This window comes from Vigna unguiculata, chromosome 9, assembly GCF_037176805.1.
Source record: "Vigna unguiculata cultivar grain cowpea cultivar isolate G323 ecotype 2 chromosome 9, ASM3717680v1, whole genome shotgun sequence".
In the NCBI taxonomy this organism is placed as follows: domain Eukaryota; kingdom Viridiplantae; phylum Streptophyta; class Magnoliopsida; order Fabales; family Fabaceae; genus Vigna; species Vigna unguiculata.
The window spans coordinates 25,388,694-25,396,036 of NC_140800.1; positions in this window are offsets into that span (position 1 = coordinate 25,388,694).

A 7,343-nucleotide genomic window follows, 5' to 3' on the forward strand; every position below is an offset into this window, starting at 1 on the left:
ACTTTATAATTTACTTCATTTTACACTAAATTCCTCCTTTTCCATTTTATCACTACCTCATTCTGTAATTATGTAAAATTAGAGCAATTCTAATGATTTTTGCATTGATTTAGTGCAAGATAAGTGCCTAAATGATATGCAATTTAACTAATAAATGACACTTATCACCCACCTGCAACAATATGTTCAACAACATCCTAAACAAATCACAACGCCTCCCTACAACTCGATGGCCTTCCAATGGCAATCACCACGTACTTTGTCGGAGAAGAAGATCAAAGCAAAATTGTGACCCATATATCACAACAGTGCGTCCACCCCGTTCAACCATCACAAGCCTTCACCATGATGTAAGTCGACGAGCAAACAAGATGATGATGAACAAAAACAAAACACCTACGCTGGAAAATGCCACCTGCCATTACAAGAAGCATAACTAGCCATCACGTGCAACAACAACCCTAATTTCCTTCATTACACATTCAATGAGTAAAAGTCTGGTCAAATAGACAAAGTAAGAAGGGCTAAAATGCCAATATTGATATCTTTGAATTTCTTTGAAAATTTGGATTGTGTAATTACAAGAGCTAACTTGGAAAATATGGCAAAATCCAATTGTTAATAATTTATTATATGTAATTAATTTAATTATATATGAAATTATCAACAGAAAATATTAGCCAAATACTTTTAAAGCTGGTGAGATATTTTCAAATCATTTAGATATTCACAACCACCAAAAAGATAAGCGATATTTATAGTAAAGATATTTGAGAGATATTACATTATAAAAAGTAGATTTCATAAAAAAACAAGTCACTCCTAAAGCCTAATTAAATTCTATATAAAGAGACCAAAACGAAGCAGAAAAGGTAATTCGAAACTTAAGAACCCTTAGGGTAATTACAAGAGCTGACTTGAAAAATTTGGCAAAATTCAAGTGTTGATAATTTATTAGATATAATTAATTTAATTATATATGGAATTATCAACAAAAAATATTTGCCAAATATTTTTAAAGTTGGTCAAATATTTTATATCATTTAGGTATTCACAATCATTAATAAACAATATTTATAATTATTTTAAAGATATTTTGGGAGATATTGCATTATCAAAAGTAGATTTCATAAATAAAAAAAGTCAGTCACAAAGCCAAATCAAATTCTATATAAAGAGACCAAAGAAAAACAGAAAAGGCAGTTCAAAACTTATGAACCCTTAAGGGGACCTAATCACGTCTTCCTCTCCATTCATTTCTATTTTCTACTTTTGTGTTATTTCTACATCTTATTGAATACTAAGCCTTTAGGGTTGATTTTGCTGTAATTTCTTAACTTGATTCTAAGGTTAGTAGAATAAACTTGTTTGTTCTTTTGATTCTTATTGTGATTTATTCTTATCTATATCTTTTATTTTTTAATTAAGTAAAAGAAATTATTTTTACATTGTGGCAAGTTAGCATGATGTTAAATCTACATAACATTACAATCATATGTGATGGGAACCCTATTTGCACAAGGGCTGACTTAGGATCTATAGGTTTAGAACCTTGTAGGAAACTTGAAAAATTAGTGAAAAACTATATTAGAAAAAGCTTGAAATTCCTATGTGGAGAGTATTGTGGAAACGTCATTATCTCGAGCTTGAGAACTCCAAATGATGTCAAATTTCACGTTCCGAACTATAATTTACGCTTAGGAATCACTAGTTTTGGGTGAGTATATCGAGAGTTACGACCATAAGATAAATCTGGGTAGAATTGGTTTTTCTGAATTTGGGTAAAGAAAGAAGAAAAAGTGATTATGAAAAGGTGGAAGGAAAGAATCACTCTTTCCAAGGGAGATAACATACAAAGGATAGGAAAGTCCTTTGATACATTCAAGGGGTTCTTGAATCACTCAAGAACTTAGGAGAATCACTCTCACTAAGATAAACACTACAAAAAAATTAACATTTACTGGAGGTTATTTTGCGGAATTCATATAAACCCTCCGCAAATTAAAATTATTTAAATTTTTACAATGAATTGTTTAAAAAGTTTATAACATCTGGAAATTACAATGCATTTTTAACTATTCCCTCCTTCTTTTTCAGATTTTCCCTCCTACAATTTTATATTCACTATACGTTTTCCCAAATTTCTCAAACCTAAACAACTTCGTCAAACCTTTCTATTTTCGTTTTTTGTTTTTCTACTTTGTCTCGATCGATCTTGCCATCGAACCTAGGGTTGTGGTTAGTTCATCTTCATCATCTCCATCATCACTCGTCGCCCACATCAAACCTAGGCGTTCTAGTGAATTCATCTAACTAGTTAGTTCATCTTCGTCATCATGGCTCGTCTCTAATGCTCGTTATAATGATTTTTGGTTTATTCTTGTGTGTTGTTGCGTTGTGCGCACCAACTGTTCGATGAAAATCCTCAATGTTATTGATTGTTGCTTTTGTAGGTGGAAATTTCCTAGAAGGTTGTTGTTGACATGGAGGTGAATCAAGCGCGTTGTATGCTGCATAACCCTACTATTATTGCTGCGAAGACCTGTAATTCTGAGATTGATCTGCTTGATTTCAACAAGCACTATGGGAGCGAGCTTACCCCCGATTTGAGGTTAAGAGGTCATGATAAAGGGGGCTATGGTTTGTCTTGGAGCCCTTTCAAGAGTGGGTATCTTTTGAGTGGTGCGCATGAGCATAAGATTTGCTTCATCAAATTCTTGAGTTTTATTCTTTCTAATACATAGGCTTAAGTTCTTGAAATATTTTAACGATGACCGTATATGGAGTGTGACAGGGTTTGAATGTTGGACGTAGACAACCTCTTCCTTCACAATAGGATGAATTGTTTCAATGTGGACAGTTCTATGCTGTATTTATCAATCCTTGTGTGTTCCACATAAGCCTTTTCGTCTTGCAGGTACATTCCTCCAACACCCTTACCATTTCACTGTGTATAGAATTGAAATATAACTCCAAATTTTCCTTAATTTTTCTCACATTTAAATCATTTTTTTAACTCTATAAAGATGCCTTAAAAGAGCGGTACAAAGATTTTTTACATTAATACTAATGTGTATGATGTATTTATTAATTTTTATGATAATTATTAAGTTGAGTGTATTGTATGCTACTCTTAAGATCTGGTTTAGGAAATTCAACATGAAATTTGTACCTATGATTCATTTATTTGGTGATGGAGAGTGTGCGCCTGGTTACTGATTTTATCCTAGTTGTGTATTATTCTCAATCAGTAAAATTCTTGACAAATTTCTTTATTAAAGCAAGGATTTGATGATATAGTTTTTTGAAAAATATAATGTATTTGTGGACTATATGTTTATCCAAGTTGTACCACTCTTTTCCTCTTCCCCCAACCAGCTTTGTGTAATTTGGTCTATTTGTCTTGATTTTTTTTTTTCAAGAAAAAGTAGTTTTATAATAAAATAATCACTTAGTAGAAATTTTTATATGTTTGGGTAAACATTTAAAATTCAGAGTTTGCTTCTTATTTTTTTCTACTTCTGTTTCTCTACAATCACTTTTTTAATTATGGTATATTGAGTCTATCACATATTTTATACCTTAATAAAGTGGGTAGAAATGTGGTTGCTAGAATGACAGGAGGATTGGCTGACATTCTTGATGAGGACGACACTCTCGTTCCCAAGGTTCGTGCGAAACCAGTTCTTGTTCTTGTTCTTATCTCACCTAATTATCAATTGGCTTCCTTGTTTTACACTTAAATTCTTATCAAAAGAAATTGGTTACTACTTTTCAGGATGGCATGCTTCCTTTTGGGTGTCTTTTCTCCCTCTATTGGTTAGCATACATATCTTCACTGTCAATTGTGTTCATTTTAGTTTAGATGAAAAAGCAATAAGACTAATGATCGATTAACTTGAAGGTGATTTTGGCTGTTGGAACAAAACATCAAGCAATTATTACTCGAATGGCACTTGACATAAAAGAAAGGCATGTTGTAGTGCAGGGGATCAAGTGTCTGACAACTATTTTTGGTTTGCATGGCCCTAGTTAGTTCTTTATCTCATCCATTACGTCCTCTTTGAGGTACTCACTTCAGTTTTTTACAAATTTCTATCATTATCACTTCCTTTTTTAGCAGTTTAGTAAGAATTTCTGAGATCCTGAATATTCAAAGAATTTCTCACTACTTGATGCTTGGTTTATCATTTTGTACAGATATACTTATTGATGAAGGATTATCTTGTTCCTTTTAAAGATTATTGAATATGGTGTGGGTTGATTAAGAAAGCTAAGTGAAATCCCCACTGGACATTAAGATGGCAAGCTATCTAGATGTGAAGGTTCCTTTCACAAAGCTCAAGAGAAGAAGATGATGGATTGATTCAAAACAAAAAGGAAATGGAAAGCACGTAAACCATACAAAACCAAGAACAATTAAAGGAAGAAGAAAACATAAAATGGAAAGGAAAGGAATGGTAAAAATGTGAGAAGCACGCCACTACAAGGCTAGGCTAGAAGCCATGGCAACCTTGAAGATGAGTGGATGTGTGCCGCCACTTGCTATGCAAGATAAGGCTTAAAAGTATTCACTCCCTAGGGAGGAAACTCTCACAAATGGTTGAGACACAAGAGTGTTTTTACTTCAAAATCTTCAACCCTTTTACATGTCTAGGAGCACCCCTTATATAGAAGAGTTTAGGGGCCTCTAAGCAAATAAAAGATACCTAAGGATGTCTCTACAAAAACCTAACCCTAGCTTCTAGAAACTAGGTCAAATAAGGTTACAAAAAATGAGAGACAAAAGAGCTAACTATGGTGTGTGCAAGGCTAATTTCGTTCTAGCACAAAAGGAGACAAAGAATGTGTCTCATATGTCTCCAAAAAGTGGCCAAAGTGTGCTAAAAACAAAGGAGACCAAAGGTACATAGGTATACTTGTTTTATGCCTTTTACTTTATGCTTTTTGCCTTTGCTTTACTTTCTCCTCCACATCATTTATGCTCCCCAATCACCATGCGCCACCTAGCATTGCTTTCTTACTTCTAATTAACCTACAAAGGAAATAAACATAGATTAGCATGTTGGCTTAAGTCAAGTCAACTATAGTCAACAAGTCAAACCTAGTCAAAGGTCAACAAGTCAACTAAAGTTGATTCAACTAAGTCAACTTAGGGAATCAAAAATAACAAACACAAATGAAAGGGATGAAGGATTAGTGAACTTTCTTTCTAAACATGCTTAGTCTTCTTAAGCATGTGCCTCCATCCTTGGTTGGGGTCAATCCTTCATCACTTATTTATATTTTTATCTATAAATATTAATTGTAGACTAAAATATTAAATGATGGTACTTCATGGGTGTTCATTGGACAAGTTTGTTGTAGTCCTTATCCATTTAATATTTTGATGGGTTTATTTATTTGGAATTGAATTCAACCCGCATGGACTCAATATCATGAGACAAGACCATATCAACTCAATTATTCACATAATATATTAATATTAACATTATGTTTAACTAAATAATTTATTAAAGTGTAAAAATCCATTAAGATATATTCAATATATATTTCAAAATATATGATATAAATATAATTATAATTTCATATTATGCTTAGGTTTAGTCATTAGGTTTAAATGTTTTTGGTTGCTACTGCATAATTTTAAAGTATGGATTTTAAAAATACGTAGGACACTTGGTAAGGTGTGGACGAACCTAAATTTTGCAAGCTAGGAGCTCAAGACATATGCACCTCAAATTTAAAAATACTTTATATGATATTGTCATTTGGTTTAATTAAATTTTTGCAATTTCACAATTTTTATAATCTGGACTTATCACAATATCCACTCATTTATTAATTAGAAATTCAATATATAAGTTAACAGATGGAATAAAGATGTAGAGCGAGAGAAGATGAAAATATAAAAGAAATGAAGGAAAATGAAATTGAAGGAATTAAGAAAATAGAAATTAAAGTTGTTGTTTTGGATTTTGTCATGGTTTATTCCTTTTGTAGCAAAGTAACAAAGATGAAAATGTGAGGAAGGAGAAGTAACTGTGTGGTGGTGATTGAATTTGTTCCAGATAGGGTCGATGATGAAGTCAATATTTGATGACCAAACATCGAAGGCGCTGAAATAGTGACATTTAGTTTCAAACGTTGGGTGGGAGTTTCTTGATTCTTGTAGGACGTCACAAACCATTTAGTTTTTAGTTTTCTCATAATGTTTCCATGGTTTTATGCATGTTTCAAGTCTTGAATGGGCTAGTCCCCAGATTCTCAAAACTTTGTAATTCTGTTTTAATATTTTTCTAATACAAGTTGGATGTTTCTTTCCAATTTTTCTTTCTTTCTCTATTTATGAATTGTTCTAATCATTTCAATATTTGACTTGTTGTTTCTGTCCAATTTTGTTTTCATTATAAATAGTTGAAAATAAAGGAGGTTTCAAACCTCCATAAAATAATAGTCACAGATAGAAGAGGTTAAAACCCTCCACAAAATGGCCTCTGCAATATAATTCAGATACCAGGGGTTGTCAAAAACCTCTATAAATAGTTTGTGATGACTCTAACTACGGGGGTTTAGAAAACCTCCGCAAATTAATTTGTAGAGGGTGAAAACCTCCACATATCGAAAAAAAACCCTCCACTAATTATCAATTTTTTTGTAGTGAAAAGAGATAAACTCTAATATTTCTAAATAGAAGTTAACTTGTTTTCATTGATAAAATGGTTCAACTTATATAGAAGTTTTAGCCATCAGAATTACAAAGGACTCATTAATTAGAATTACATCTCGCTTAAGCTAATAATGATCCCGCTTAAGCTAATAATGATTCCACTACTTAATTGTAACTAAAATTATTGCAACCAAAAGTGACCCAAAAACAATAAAACTCAATCCACCACTGATAAAGTTAGCCGTATAAATTCTTGGTATTGTAACATCTCATTCATGCAATTATTTGCAAAAAAATAAAATAAAATAAACAAAAATTAGTGTAGCATAAAACACGCTTGTTGTTCGCTACAAATCAGCAAGTGTTACACATTTTCTTGAGTTAAAATTATGACAATTGGACTTTAATAAAAAAAAAAACCATGTCACCTCCTTTTTCTTCTACTCAGTTGGATTCACATCAATATAAGTCTAAGGGTTTTTAAATTTTATCGAGAAGTTACTTTGATTAAACTTAGAAACTTTCATATGATTGAATAATTTTTGCTAATAATTGAGAACTTACTTTGATTAAAGAGGGAAATTTCAATTAGAATTAAGAGGTAAATATGATTTTGGTCTTTCAACTTTCAGTGCAAATTGAAATTAGTCCCTCTTTGAAACTTTGAACTAAT